Raw genomic sequence first — 16,174 nt, forward strand, 5'->3', positions numbered from 1 at the left:
GAAGACGTGCAGGGTGTGTGAACCCTGTGACCGGTCTTTGAGTCCTAAACAGTCATCTCATTGCCGTACCGTGAAAGAAGGACATTACTGCCCTGCCCAGAGAGAGGAGTCCTGCCTGACTTAGGCAGATTACTGAAATTGAAGGAGAGATAGAACCGAAAAGGGAGAAACTTCAAAAACAAGGCCGGAAACACAAGGTCCCAAGAGGAAAAGGGGGACAGGTGTAGTGGCTATTAGGGGTCCTTCTTCTTTTCTTTTCAAAGTGTAGATATAGCTGACATATTATATTAGTTTCAAGTGTATAACATGATTCCATATGTGTGTATATTGTGAAATGATCACCACAATAAGTCTAATTAACATCCATCACTACACACAGTTACAAATTCTGCGTGTTTGTGTGTGTGACGAGAACTTTTAAGATCTCCTCTCTTAGCAACCTTCGAGTATTCAATACAATATTATTAACTATGGTCACCATGCTGTACATGTCATCACCATGACTTATGTACTTTATAGTTGGAAATATTACCCTTTCACCCATTTTCGTTCTTGGGGTTCTTTTTTAAATGAACAGCTTTATTGAGGTGTAATAGTCAATGAACTTCGTGTTTAAAGTGTACAATTTGATACATTTTTTTTTTTTTGCCACTTTAGTCTGAATAAAATCCAGCATAATTGTCTTACTTTGTTCTGTTGTGGAAATAATGGCTCGGTGTCTTTGTTCTGACAGGTCCCTAAGGGCAAACCACAGTTTGAAGCTGTCATTTTGGGTTTAAACTGCACAGAAAGTAGAGACAGTGAAACGTGCTTTTTTGTTTTTGTTTCTAAGTCTCCAGATCTTGCTAGGACACTTGTCCGAAGAGAGCTGTGGTACGCGATCCTGTTTGAGTTAGAGGTGGTTTAAACAATATCAGCCAAACTTAGTGATCTGGAGGTCCCCATGTATCTTTATGGTGTCAGCTGCAGATAGCATTTGAATGTGGTGGTAAAAATAAAAAAAATTGGTGTCCATCCACAAACGCTCTGAAACATGGGTGCTCACAAAGAATTTCCACCCTGAATAGCTGGTCTGGGATGAATGGGAAGTAAGGTATCGCAGACTGCCCTTCACCTCTTTCCCCAGATATACAAGAATTTCTGAGTCGTTGCCAGTCTGTGAACCCAGCTTTGAGTTCAATTGCCACATTGGCAGAAGGGTCTTCAGAGTCACCCCAGGTCAAGCTGATGGCAAAGCTCTCTGGGTTGAAGTCTACGATGCCCCCACCACCAACAGCTTCTTGCCTGGTTTCATGCCACCTGTCATGTGCCCACAAAATGGAACTATCAGTCTTGGGAAATTCATGGCTTGAACTGGGGAGCCCAGGGAGTTGTTTAAATGCCCATCATTTAGTTTCACCGTGGGAGCGCTGTCCACCACGGATCCTGCCATCCTCCCACATGGTGCATGGGGGTCCTTGGCCAGCAGCGCTGGGGAGGCGGGGGACATGGGGCACGGAGCTCCGGTGGGATTCAGGGGGATCCTGCACTGAGTGGGGACACGATCCGGGGCTGGCTTGGGTGCACGCTATAGTTTGATAAGTTTTGATATATGGAAGTACTTGTGATACCATCACCACTATCAAGATAATGAATGTATCCATTACCTTCCAAATTTCCTTGTGGACCTTTGTGATTTTTCCCTCCCCTGGCCCCTGCACCTAGACAACCATGGTGCTTTCTGTCACTATAGAGAAGCTTGAATTTTCTAAAATTTTATATAAATGAAATTATACAGTATATACTCTTTTTCTGACTGACTTATTTCACTCAGGATTATTATTTTGAGATTCATTCATGCTGTTGTGTGTATTCGTAGTTACAAACCGAATACTAAGAATAGTATTCTTTCATTTGTTGATAGACATCTGGGTTACTTCCAGTTTTTAGCTATCACAAATAAAGGTGCTATGCATATTTACGTACAAGTATTTGTCTGGACACGTGCTTTCGTTTCTCCAGTGTAGATACCTGGGAGTGAAATGGCTGGATCATATAGTACGTGTATGTTTAATTAATTTTTTACTTTTTTATTTTATTAAAACATTTTTAAGGTTTATTTTTGAAGGAGAGAGAGACAGCATGAGTGGGAGAAGGGCAGAGAGAGAGGGAGACACAGAATTTGAAGCAGGCTCCAGGCTCTGAGCCTGATGTGGGGCTCAAACTCATAAACTGTGAGATCATGACTTGAGCCAAAGTTGGATGCTTAACCAACTGAGCCACCCAGGTGCCCCTATTTTATTTTATTTTATTATTTTATTTTATTTTATCTTTTTTTTTTCCAACGTTTTTATTTATTTTGGGGACAGAGAGAGACAGAGCATGAACGGGGGAGGGGCAGAGAGAGAGGGAGACACAGAATCGGAAACAGGCTCCAGGCTCTGAGCCATCAGCCCAGAGCCTGACGCGGGGCTCGAACTCAGGGACCGTGAGATCGTGACCTGGCTGAAGTCGGACGCTTAACCGACTGCGCCACCCAGGCGCCCCTATTTTATCTTTTAGAGAGAGAGAGAGAGTGAGTGGGGTAGAGAGGCAGAGGGAGGGAGACAGAGAAAGATTGAGAGAGAGAGAGAGAGAGAGAGAGAGAGAGAGAATCTTTTTTTTTTTTTTTAATTTTTTTAATGTTTATGTATTTTTGAGACCGAGAGAGACAGAGCATGAGCAGGGGAGGGGCAGAGGGAGAGGGAGACACAGAATCAGAAGCAGGCTCCAGGCTCTGAGTTGTCAGCACAGAGCCCGATGTGGGGCTCGAACTCACAGACTGCGAGATCATGACCTGAGCCGAAGTCGGTCGCTCAACCGACTGAGCCACCCAGGCGCCCCGAGAGAGAGAGAATCTTAAACAGGCTCCATGCTTATTGTGGAGCCTGACTTGGGGCTTGATCCCACAACCCTGGGATCATGACTGGAGCTGAAATCAAGAGTTGGGTGCTCACCTGACTGAGCCACCCAGGTGTCCCGATATATGTTTAATTTTTGCGAAAACTTCCAAATGTTTTCCAAAGTGGTTGTTTCATTTTACGTCCCACCTGTAATGAAGAGAGTTCCGGTTGTTCCACATCCTCACTTGGTAGCAGCTCTAATTATAGATACTCAGATGGATGGAGAGGAGTGTCTCGTTATGACTTTAATTTGCATTTCAGGTGGAGTTCTTTTCATTTAGAGTTTAATAAACATAACAAGAAAGGTAAGTTGAGAATTATTCTGCTCATACAGTTGCCTTAAGAATAAACAGAAGTAATTATGTATCATAACTAGCACAAGTAATAAATGAGCTCTGATAACTACTTTGAATTTTTCCTCTTTTTTTTTTTTTTTCAACGTTTATTTATTTTTGGACAGAGAGAGACAGAGCATGAACGGGGGAGGGGCAGAGAGAGAGGGAGACACAGAATCGGAAACAGGCTCCAGGCTCTGAGCCATCAGCCCAGAGCCCGACGCGGGGCTCGAACTCACGGAACGCGAGATCGTGACCTGGCTGAAGTCGGACGCTTAACCGACTGCGCCACCCAGGCGCCCCTGAATTTTTCCTCTTTAAGCAATTTGCTCACATTTGAAGCTAGCTGAAACCCAACAGAAATTATCTACTCAGTCATGTGCTCAGTTCTGGCTTTTCCTGTCTTGCCTCTGCCCCAGTGCCCCCTGTCTTGCCTTTTCTGTGCTCTGAGAATTTCTTCAGCCTCCAAAGGAGTCAGAATGAACCTATGTCACATCCAGATTCTTAAAATTACAAACGGAATTTGAGCATTTGCTCAACATTTAGAATCAAGGGCAATTATCATGAACTTATGTTTTTTTTTTCACTCTAGGCAGTAGTTTGTAATCTCTTTGGGGTCATGGATTCTTTTGAGAATCAGCCCCAAAAATCAGGGAGACAGAAATGGATAGACGTACACACAAAAAGGGTTGCATGGATCCAGCTCTAGCTAATGCTATTGGACCAATGTGTGTAATGCTAGAATGTAGGGAGGGTTTTTCCCCCTTCAGTTATCCTATTCAAAATGTGAGTGGCAGGGGCTGCTATATGTTATCAAAAAGAAGTGCTGGAGGGGCGACTGGGTGGCTCAGTGGGTTAAGTGTCTGACTCTTGGTTTCAGCTCACATCATATCTCACAACTGATGAGTTGGAGCCCCGCATTGCACTCTATGCTGAGAGCTCGGAGCCTGCTTGGGATTCTCTGTCTCCCTCCCTCTCTCTCTCTCTACCCCTTCCCCCCTCATATCTCTCAAAAATAAATAAACATTTTTTAAAATAAAAAAAAAAGAAATACTGGAAAATAGAATAGGGGCCTGGGGATCAAAGTCCTGTGGACATTCTCTCTGCCCTAGACCTTTTGGCTATTCAAGCCACTAGATCCTATCTACTGTTTGAGGTCGTGTGGCTTGAGCGTTGGAGCCAGAAGCTGAAATCACCCTGACAGTACAAGGGGTGAGTTGCAGAGCAGTCTCCTTCCTCTGAGAGAGCCAGGTCCCACCTGCACCATTCCCGCCACGTGTACCTGTTGCTCCTACCTCTGGCCTTGCTTGTCCTTTGGGCGTATTGGGAAGAAGAGGAGCTTCTGGCCCCCAAAGAGGGCCTGGGACACCATCCCTGCACAGTAGAGCCCATTGTAATGGATGACCAGTCCTGGAGTCGGGTGTCCCATGAGAGTGCCCCTGCCTCTCCCTCCAGTTGGCTTGTGAATGGGCGTGACTCTCCCGGTGAGGCACGTGTGTCCTCAGCTGTTAGCATAGGCCTGCTGGCCCCAGCTCTACCCCACACAGCAGCGGGGCACAGGTCCCATGGGGGCACCAAGTCTGTTTTCAGGCAGCTGAGGACTGGCCAGGCTCCTCTCTGACATGGTAGAGCCCCAGGATAGGGTGATACTTTCATGACTTCTCTCCCTTCCCCAACCCAGAGTTTCATTCTGATGTTCAGCCTTGGCAGTAGAAGAACGCATGGGACGGTCTTGGAACACAGGCAGGACTCAGTAGATGGGACTAGATAGTACTGATTATCATTTATCACTGCTGTAATTGGAGCATCAAGTTGCACCAGCCAGTGAGTACAAAGCTGGCCTCATCACCTTTGACAGCCAAGTTCCCAACCCTTACCGAGCCCCCACGTAGCTGGCTTGCCCCAGGTCTTTCAGTGTCCATAAGGGAAGAGGTGTGGTTAGGTGCTGGACATTGCTTTCCTCTGCAGTTGTGCTGCTTCTGAGCCTCGACCCTGTGGCTGCAGGGCCCTGACAGCTCTGGCCAGGCTGCCCATGCCAAGGCATACCATCTCCGCTGCCATCAGATGGCCGGCATCACAGCCACAGCTGCCCTGGTCCCCTCAGCATCAGAAAGCTACTCCAGGGCTACTCGCTGGGCACTGGCCTCTGCCACAAGCAGGTTCATCACTCGGACCAGTGATGGGAAGAGCCTTTCCTGCCTGTGCTGTCTTCATGTGGGTGAGGAGTTGCTAGGGCTCAAAATATCATGGAAGTGGAGATCCACTTCCATTCAGTTCATCTGCACAGGCTTATTTTGTCTTGATGGACCTACTGGGGCCAGGATGATTGAGCTGGGCCGGATCTGAGCATCAGGTGTCATGGATGTTGCACCCAGAGCCACTGCAGACCCTCGGGGGATCATTTCAGGCCTGGTTTGCTCTACCAGCCTTTTTCAACATTATGGGAAATTCTCTCTGAGGGGGCCTATAGCCTGTGCACATTTTAGCATTTGTCAGCCATTCTGCCCTGTCTAAAATGTCTACAAATGTCTAACCCCCCACCTTCATAAACAGTGATAATATAAAATTTACACGTTTGTATATCTGTATGTTTGTATTTTTACATATATATATATATATATATACATGCAGCTATACACATAGACACACACACACAGGTACACGGGTGTATTAGTCAGGATTTTCCAGAGGAACAGAATAGTATTATATATATACTATACATATATATATGCATGCACACCATATATAGCATACTGTATACTATACACCATACATATACAACGTATACTATTTTATATTATATATATATGGCATATGTATACTCTATATACTATATATGCATACAGAGATTTATTATGAGGAATTGGCTCATGTGATTACAGAGACTGAGAAGTCCCACGATCTCCGTCTGCAAGGTGCAACCCAGGAAAGCCGGTGCTATAGTTCCAGTGCACGTTTGAAGGCCTGAGAACAGAAGCATCAATGGTGTGTGTCCCAGTCTGAGGACGGGAGAAGACAGATGTCCCAGCTCAACAGACAGAGAGTGGATTCTTCCTTCTTTTTGTTCTATTCAGGCTCTGCACCCACATTGGGGAGGGCAATCTGCTTTACTTCCTCTGTGGACTCAAATGCTAATCTCATCCTCACAGACATACCCAGAGTAATGTTTCACCAAATTTCTGGGAACTATGGCCCAGTCAAGTTGACATATAAAATTAACCATTACAAGTCTCTTCAGCCTTCATGTTAAATAGATCTTTTTGTAGGAGTGAAGTCACATGACTCTTGATATATGTATGAGTTTTAGCTCTAGACCAGTCAGAAACTTGCTGTACTTTACAGATGTAAATGTAGGGGCTTTAACATTATGTAGTGGGGTTCATGCTATACGTTCAATTTTTTCATCCTTTTTAAATTTCTGAATGTATTTATTTCTTGCAACTCATGACCTCACCAAATATGATTTTCATTTAAATTAAAAATTACTTTTCATTAAAATTAGAAAGCATATAATTTTCTGCTCTAAATATAAAAACCTATCATTACACATAGGATTGTAAGGAACACAAACACCCAGGGTGCTCAATTATCTTTCTTGCTAACCTTCTCAATTACTGCTTAATTGTTCATGGTTTGCACCAAGCTGGAGTGGATTAAATCGTCCTTTCCATCTGACAACGAATACTCTTAATACCTTCCTGGGCCTTTAATTAAATATGCCAACACACACACATGTTGCCGCAATTCTAATCATCTAGAAAAAGTAATATAAATAATAATGGTAATTATTAGTGCCAAGGCACTGTTCTAAGCACTTTACATACATATGAACTCACTCTTCATAACAACCCATTTGATGCCTGCTTTATGGCTGAGGAAGCAAAGCCCAGAGTAGTAACCTGCCCGAGGTCACTGGTCAGTGTGGACTTCACCTGGGCTACTCTCCGCTAATTCTAAGGAAGGGCTTTCCATACCTATCATCTGTTTATTTCTGCACCTTTTTTCCATCTGCAAGAACAGAAAAAAAAAAGAAAGAATGTAGCTGTAGATATGCTACATAACCCGGTGCATGTTTTTCAGCCACAATCTGTTTTTCTCTGTCAGCTTTTCCTTCTGAGAAATTCCTGAGCCCACTTTGGAAGTGACCCCACATAACACTTTGTCACTTGGTGTCCTCTGGTGCAACGATGTCCTGGGGTCTCATCACCACCAGAGGTTGTGAACCAAACCATGGTGAGTGAGCTCGTTGGGGTGACACCAAGGCACATCCTTTGGGACCCTCAGTCAAGAAAAGGGCACAGTTGGGGGGCAATGGGAAGGCAGCTGGGAGTATTTGGTGAGCCCTGCATGGAAAGGGTGTGGCCTGTTAGCTTGTTTGGCTCTTGGTTGCAGTGATTAATAATGAAAGGAGAGTACTGATCCCTGTAGATACTGAGAACCATGAGACTGGCATGGGGCTGGGCATGTTTTTGAGTGGGCAGTAGTGGGAGTAGAGCCACTGACACTCAGCTCTTTCTGCCCTGAGAGGCCAAGACTCTGCACTGTCTTTCTGCATTGGCCCCTGCCCTCTGTCTCCATTATTGGGTCTTGACCCTGGCTCCTTGCCCCTTCCCTGTGCACTCCCCTATCTCCATTCTGAGCAGGCCCTGCCTGGAATGGATGCTATAGCTGGATTCTTGACAGGTGGCAAAGGATACCTGCAAGTGCATAATAGCTGGGTGGAGAGGACAAGGTGTAAAGCCAGTACAGATCAGGGACAGAGACACTCACAGTTGGGGAAATCAGTGAGGAGGTGCCATTTGAATTGGGCCTTGAAGGTTTGGACATGACAAGCAGAGGGAGGGCCCTGGGGTGGGAAATCACAAGAGGAGAGTGTGGGCTCAGTGAGGCCGGAGAAAGGTGAACAGTGGGCAGAGGGAAGGCTAGACAGGCAGGTCTGGACAGCCTGGGGGAGGGCATTACATGTTGGACTGCCCATTTCTATAGGACTGAGAACCCTACAGCTCAAGGCTAAGTGATGGTCTGGGCAGGGGCTTAACAAGTGACCTGTACCCTGGGCAATGTCTGGCAGCCTCTGCTGAGGGCCTATTTCCTGTGTGGTCTCCTGTACTTATGCATCAGGTGGATGGAGGATGAGCGGTGTCTAATGGTATAAGGGGCCACATAGGTCATGGGGAAGAGGAAATTGGTGGAGAAAGAGAAAGCACATGGGTCATTGTTTTTTGGGAGAAGGTGAGCAGCCAAAGGGATGACCATGCCAGAAAGCAGGACCTCATCTTAGGCTCCTTCCGTCTTTCACCCCCTGCCCCCATTAGTCAGTCACTCCTCCCAGTCATTTATACCCCCTGCCAACATTTATGCTTCAGCTCCACTGGATTCTCTGTATTTTTCGAGAATGTTCCCATCCTTTGCATTGCCTTGGTCTGTGAACATTTGGTTGCCTCTGTCTGCAAAATCCCCTCCCACCTTATCTTCTTGGTAAACTTCTACCCAACACCACTTTATTAACCTGAGAAATGGCTCTATGGGTTGATTGCACCATGCACAGGCCTGCACAAAAACAGTTCTCAAACTGTCTTGACAATGTCTGTGTGGCTGCTTGGAGATGTTCCTCTCAGCTCTTCGAGAAGAGACTCATTGCCCAGCTGTCAAGTGTATGGTGAGCTGATAGCTTCAGCTGTAGCCTCCTTCAGAATCAACCTCAGTCTTCAGCTGAGGCCACATCCTTTTCAGGTGGCGTTACTAGGCCAGCCATTTCCGCACAAGGCTGGCCTTCTCTAGTGGGTAGGCTGTGCTCCAGAGTCCCCCGCTGGGCAGGCAGAAACCCTAGCAGGTCTACACTGTAGTAGGTGAGTTCTCCCTGCCCTCTCTGGCTTCTGCTGCCTTCCTCTCACAAGTCCTATGCCTCAGTGGGAGATCTGTCGGATTTCCTAGGTCCAATTCAGCATGGTTCCGAGGGTGGTCTGAGAGGTGGGTAAGTAAGATGGAGTTTAGGGACTGATCACCTCGTCACCTGACTGGCAATGAGGGCCACAACCCAGGAGTTAGGTGAGTGTGAACAACCCCAGCATGAGCTGGTGGTCCCTTCTTTAAAAAAAAAATGTTTATTTCTTTCTGAGAAAGAGGGAGAGAGAGCATGCACGAGCACATGTGGGGGAGGGGCAGAGAGAGAGAGAGAGACAAAGGGATCTGTGCTGAACCCACGCACCGTGAGATCATGACCTGAGCTGAAGTCAGATGCTTAACCGACTGAACCACCCAGATGTCCCAACTGGTGGTCCCATCTTAAACATTTTACAGGTTGGGGTGGGGGGCGCCTGGGTGGCTCAGTCGGTTAAGCGTCTGACTTCGGCTTAGGTCATGATCTCACGGTTCACGGGTTCGAGCCCTGTGTCAGGCTCTGTGCTGACAGCTTGGAGCCTGGAGCCTGCTTCCGATTCTATGTCTCCCTCTCTCTATGCCCCTCCCCCACTCATGCTCTGTTTCTCTCTGTCAAAAATAAATAAACATTTAAAAAAAAAAAAAGAACACAGTGTTCTTAGTGGAAAATAGATGGGCAGCCAAAGGGTACTGTATATATGCGCATATACAATCAAAGGAGAGAAAAAGTGAATGAGTGGGAGGTTAACAGTGCCTCAATGAAAAGTCATAATGTTTGTCCAGTTTCTGGACTTGAGCCAGTTTTCAGACCCAGAACCTGCTGACAGAAGAGGTGGGCTGGAACACCAGGGGAAGAATCCTGCAATACCATGGCCAGTATGCACTTTACTGATTCCTGGTCCTTCCCCAAGGGGACCTACCTTTACTATGGTAGTTACACCCTGGGGAAAGAGTAATATTCAGACATTTCAAGGACTGTTGGACACAGGGTCTGAGTTAATGTTGCTATCCAGAGACTTGAAATGTTATCATGGTACCCTGTTAGCATAAGACCATATGGAGTCCTTGCCAAAGACCCAGCTTACAGTGGGTTTATTGTGTTCATAGACCCATCTGGTGATCTATGTAATTGAGATCAACATACTTGGTAGTTGGAGTAACCTCCACATTGGAACGTTGGCTTGTGGCATAAGAGCTATCAGAATGGTGAAGGTTAAATGCAACTCTCTGAACTGCCCCCTGCCCTTCAGCCAGAATAGTAAATCAAAAACGTCTGTCATCTCCTGAGGGGAAAAGTGGAAATTAGTGCCATGCTTAAAAACCTGAAGGATGCAGAGAAGGTGGCCCCCACCTTAGCTTTATTTAAATCAACAGTCTGGTCCCTACAGAAATGAGATGGATTCTGGAGAATGTATACCGCCTACTGCAAACTCAAGCAAATGGGAACACCAGTCACAGCTTTCCTGCCAGAGGTAGTGTATCTGCTGGAGCAGATTCATAAGGTCTTGGGTACAAGGGATGCAGCCACCAATGTGGAAAATAGATTCTTAGCTGTTTCTTTTTTTTAAACATTTATTTTTTTTCAACGTTTATTTATTTTTGGGACAGAGAGAGACAGAGCATGAACGGGGGAGGGGCAGAGAGAGAGGGAGACACAGAATCGGAAACAGGCTCCAGGCTCTGAGCCATCAGCCCAGAGCCCGACGCGGGGCTCGAACTCACGGACCGCGAGATCGTGACCTGGCTGAAGTCGGACGCTTAACCGACTGCGCCACCCAGGCGCCCCAATTCTTAGCTGTTTCAATCAGAAAAGAGGATCAGCATCAATTTGCATTCGCATGAAATGGACAATAATATTCATTTACAGTTTGTCCAGTCTGTTAATCCATTCACCTTTTGTCCTAATATAGTATGAAGAGATCTGGACTGTCTAGATATTTAACGAAACATCACATTGATTCCCAACATTCATAGTATTATGCTGGCTAAGCCAGATGGGCAGGAGGTGACTGGAGGTCTTGGTGAGATACATGCGACCCATCGGGTGGAGAATAAACTTTGGAGATTTAGGAGCCTTCCACATCAGTAAAATTTTTAGAGATCCACTGGTCAGTGGTGTGCTGAGATAGGTCCTGCAAAGAGGAAGACAAATGATTACATCTTATAGCACATACCACAAAGGAGAAAGCACAATGCCTAGTGGGTTTCTTTGGGTTCTGGAAGCATATCCCATTCCTGGGATATACTATTCTAGCCCATATACAAGGCAGTACAAAAGGATGCCAACTTTGAGTGGGACCCAGAGCAGGAAACAGCTCTGCTGCAGGTGCAGGCCAGCAGCTCGGCCCCTTGGGCCATGTGACCTGACAGATCTAATGGTGTTGGAGGCATTGGTGGTAAAAGATGCTATAGGAAGTTTTGGCAAACTCCAGTGGGAGAATGACAACTCAGGGCTCTAGGATTCTGGAGCAAAGCCATGCCATCTGCAGTGGAAAACAACTCTCGGGGTGCTACTGAGCCCCGAGGAAGCGAATAGCTGGAGGCTGTCAGCTAACCACACTTCTTGCAGTTGGCAACGTTTTTTCTTTTCTTTTTTTAAATTTAATTTATTTTTAAAATTTACATCCAAGTTAGCATATAGTACGACAATGATTTCAGGAGTAGATTCCTTAATGCCCCTTACCCATTTAGCCCCTCCCCCTCCCCCAACCCCTTCAGTAACCCTCTGTTCTCCATATTTAAGAGTCTCTTATGTTTTGTCCCCCTCCCTGTTTTTATATTATTTTTGCTTCCCTTCCTTTATGTTCATCTGTTTTGTATCTTAAAGTCCTCATATGAGTGAAGTCATATGATATTTGTCTTTCTCTAATTTCGCTTACCATAATACCCTCTAGTTCCATCCACATAGTTGCAAATGGCAAGATTTCATTCTTTTTGATTGCTAAGTAATACTCCATTGTGTGTGTGTGTGTGTGTGTGTGTGTGTGTGTATATATATGTATATAGTATCTATATATATACATGTATATGTGGTGTGTGTATATATATATGGTATGTATGTGTATATATATATATATATATATACACACACACACACACACACCCCACATCTTTTTTAAAAAATTTTTAAATGTTTTATTTATTTTTTTGAAAGAGAGAGAGATAGAGCATGAGCGGGGCAGGACAGAGCGAGGGGGAGACACAGAATCGGAAGCAGGCTCCAGGCTCTGAGCTGTCAGCACAGAGCCTGATGCAGGGCTCAAATTCGTTTACTGCAAGATCATGACTTGACCCAAGTCGGAAGCTTAACCGACTGAGCCACCCAGGCACCTCTATACCACATCTTCTTTATCCATTCATCCATCGATAGACACTTGGGTTCTTTCCATACTTTGGCTATTGTTCATAGTGCTACTATAAACATTGGAGTGCATGTGCCCTTTTGAAACAGCATACATACCTGTATCCCTTGGATAAATACCTAGTAGTGCAATTGCTAGGTTGTAGGATAGTTCTATTTTTAATTTTTTGAGGAACCTCCATACTGTTTTCCGGAGTGTCCGTACCAGTTTGCATTCCCACCAGCAGTGCAAAAGAGATCCTTTTTCTCCACATCCTCGTCAACATCTGTTGTGGCCTGAGTTGTTAATGTTAGTCATTCTGACAGGTGTGAGGTGGTATCTCATTGTGGTTTTGATTTGTATTTCCCTGATGATGAGTGATGTTGAGCATTTTTTCATATGCCTGTTGGCCATCTGGATGTCTTCTTTGGAGAAGTGTCTATTCATGTCTTTAGACCATTTCTTCACTGGATTGTTTTTTGGGTGTTGAGTTTGATAATTTCTGTATAGATTTTGGATACTAACCCTTTATCTGATACGTCGTTTGCAAATATCTTCTCCCATTCCGTCGGTTGCCTTTTAGTTTTGCTGATTGTTTCCTTCGCTGTGCAGAAGCTTTTTATTTTGATGAGGTCCCAATAGTTAACTTTTGCTTTTGTTTCTCTTGCCTCTGGAAACGTGTTGAGTAAGAAGTTGCTGCGGCCAAAGTCAAAGAGGTTTTTTGCCTGCTTTCTCCTCGAGGATTTTGGTGGCTTTCTGTCTTACATTTAGGTCTTTCATCCATTTTGAGTTTATTTTTGTGTATGGTGTAAGAAAGTGGTCCAGGTTCATTTTTCTGCATGTTGCTGTTCAGTTTTCCCAGCACCACTTGCTGAAGAGACTGTCTTTATTCCATTGGATATTCTTTCCTGCTTTGTCAAAGGTTAGTTGGCCATATGTTTGTGGGTCCATTTCTGGGTTGCCTATTCTGTTCCATTGATCTGAGTGTCTGTTCTTGTGCCAGTACCATACTGTCTTGAGGATTACAGCTTTGTAGTATAGCTTGAAGTCTGGGATTGTGATGCCTCCTGCTTTGGTTTTCTTTTTCAAGATTGCTTTGGCTATTTGGGGTCTTTTCTGGTTCCACAAAAATTTTAGGATTGTCTGTTCTAGCTCTGTGAAGAATGCTCATGTTGTTTTGATAGGTATTTCATTGAATATGTAGATTGCTTTGGGTAGTATTGACATTTTAACAATATTTATTCTTCCTATCCAGGAGCATGGAATCTTTTTCCATTGTTTTGTCTTCTTCAATTTGTTTCATAAGCTTTCTATAGTTTTCAGTGTATAGATTTTTCACCTCTTTGGTTAGATTTATTCCTAGGTATTTTATGGTTTTTTGGGGCAATTGTAAATGGAATCGGTTCCTTGATTTCTCTGTCTGTTGCTTCAGAAATGCATAGGTGTATAGGAATGCAACCAGTTTCTGTGCATTGATTTTATATCCTGCAACTTTGCTGAATTCATGGGTCAGTTCTAGGAGTTTTTTGGTGGAATCTTTTGGGTTTTCCATATAGAGTATGATGTCATCTGCGAAGGGTGAAAGTTGGACCTCCTGCTGGCTGATTTGGATGACTTTTATTTCTTTGTGTTGTCTGATTGCAGAGGCTAAGACTTCCAATACTATGTTGAATAACAGTGGCGAGAGTGGACATCCCCGTCTTGTTCCTGACCTTAGGGGGAAAGCTCTCGGTTTTTCCCCATTGAGGATGACATTAGTGTTGGGTCTTTCACATATGGCTTTTATGATCTCAAGGTATGATCCTTCTATCCCTACTTTCTCAAGGGTTTTTATCAAGAAAGGATGCCACATTTTGTCAAATGATTTCTCTGCATCTATTGAGAGGCTCATGTGGTTCTTGTCCTTTCTTTTATTGGTATGATGAATCACATTGATTGTTTTGTGGATATTGAACCAACCTTGCATCCCAGGTATAAATCCCACTTGGTCGTGGTGAATAATTTTTTTAATGTATTGTTGGATCCAGTTGGCTAATATCTTGTTGAGGATTTTTGCATCCATGTTCATCAGGGAAATAGGTCTATCATTCTCCTTTTTAGTGGGATCTTTGGATGTGGAATCAAGGTAATGCTGGCTTCATAGAAAGAGTTTGAAAGTTTTCCTTCCATTTCTATTTCTTTGGAACAGCTTCAAGAGAATAGGTGTTAACTCTTCCTTAAAGTTTTGGTAGAATTCTCCTGGAAAGCCACCTGGCCCTGGACCCTTGTTTTTTGGGAGATTTTTGATTACTAATTCGATTTCTTTACTGGTTATGGGTCTGTTCAAATGTTCTATTTCTTCCTGTTTAAGTTTTGGTAGTTTCTATGTTTCTAGGAATTTGTCCATTTCTTCCAGATTTCCCATTTTATTGGCATACAATTGCTCATAATATTCTCTTATTGTTTTTATTTCTACTATATTAGTTGTCATCTCTCCTCTTTCATTCTTGATTTTATCTATTTGGGTCCTTTTTCTTTTTGATCAAACTGGCTAGTGGTTTATCAATTTTGTTAATTCTTTCAAAGAACCAGCTTCTGATTTCATTGATCTGTTCTAATGTTTTTTGTTTTTGTTTTTGTTTTGATAGCATCAAAACTAACCTATATTAGTTCTTTTCTTCTGATTTTGGGTTTTATTTGCTGTTCTTTTTCCAGCTCTTTAAGGTGTAAGGTTAGGTTGTGTATCTGAGACCTTTCTTCCTTCTTTAGGAAGGCCTGGATTGCTATATACTTTCCTCTTATGACCTCCTTTGCTGCGTCCCAGAGGTTTTGGGCTGTGGTGTTATTTTCACTGGCTTCCATGTACTTTTTAATTTCCTCTTTAACTTCTTGGTTAGCCCATTCATTCTTTAGTAGGATGTTCTTTAGTCTCCAAGTATTGGCAACATGTTTTTTTTCTTGAAGGAGGTTCTGAACAGTGCATCTTCCTTCTTATCGGGGGCTCAGACTCTTCAAAAACCAGGACCTGCATCTCACTACAGGTGAACCACTGAGACAACAGAGGTCATGGCTGAGAGTGAGGGGATTTGGAATGAATAGCAGAGGAGGGAGGTAATGGGTACCAGCTGTGGACCCCCAATCAACTGTGGCAAATGGGGTCTGTATTTCATCCCTTAACTTCCCTCTTGGAGGTTTCCCTAAGGAAGAGAGCCTTTAGGGCCCAAGGGGAGCTGCTCTCCACATGTGTGGAGAAGTGAGTCCATGCCACATGAGCTGTGTACTATGGTGAACTCAGAGCTACAGCACTCACTTCCCCTTCAAGAAGCCAAGAGCGGTGAGGTGAGCTGACAGCCTCAGCATGGGGATCCACGTCACGGTCAGCTTCAGCTTTTGAGCTGAGGTCATGCTTTTCTTGGGTTGGCCTCAGCCAATGACTGAGCATGATGATAGGACAGGGCCTGGCTGTTTTTGCCCAGTAAGGGACTCTCCTAATAGGAAACCTTGGACATCTTTGTTTCAGTGCTCCCACAGGGTGGCAAAAACTTTGTCCTGTCTGCATTGTGTTTGCTGTGTATCCCCAAACCATCTTCCTCCACTTCTTTCATGACATTACTTGCTCATGAACCCTGTGCTCTCCAAACTCTTTGTCGGCCTCTGCTTCCAGAGACCTCTCCACGGGCACAGTCAGCCTGGCCTACCCCCTCTGATCTCTGAGAGC

General features: G+C 44.5%; 1 pseudogene; it reads right to left on the reverse strand.

The window, feature by feature from the left end:
* Positions 1-913: 913 nt before the first annotated feature.
* On the reverse strand, positions 914-1,432 carry LOC115523945 (annotated as a pseudogene).
* Between the last annotated feature and the right edge of the window lie 14,742 nt (positions 1,433-16,174).

Source organism: Lynx canadensis, chromosome C2 (genome assembly GCF_007474595.2).
Source record: "Lynx canadensis isolate LIC74 chromosome C2, mLynCan4.pri.v2, whole genome shotgun sequence".
In the NCBI taxonomy this organism is placed as follows: domain Eukaryota; kingdom Metazoa; phylum Chordata; class Mammalia; order Carnivora; family Felidae; genus Lynx; species Lynx canadensis.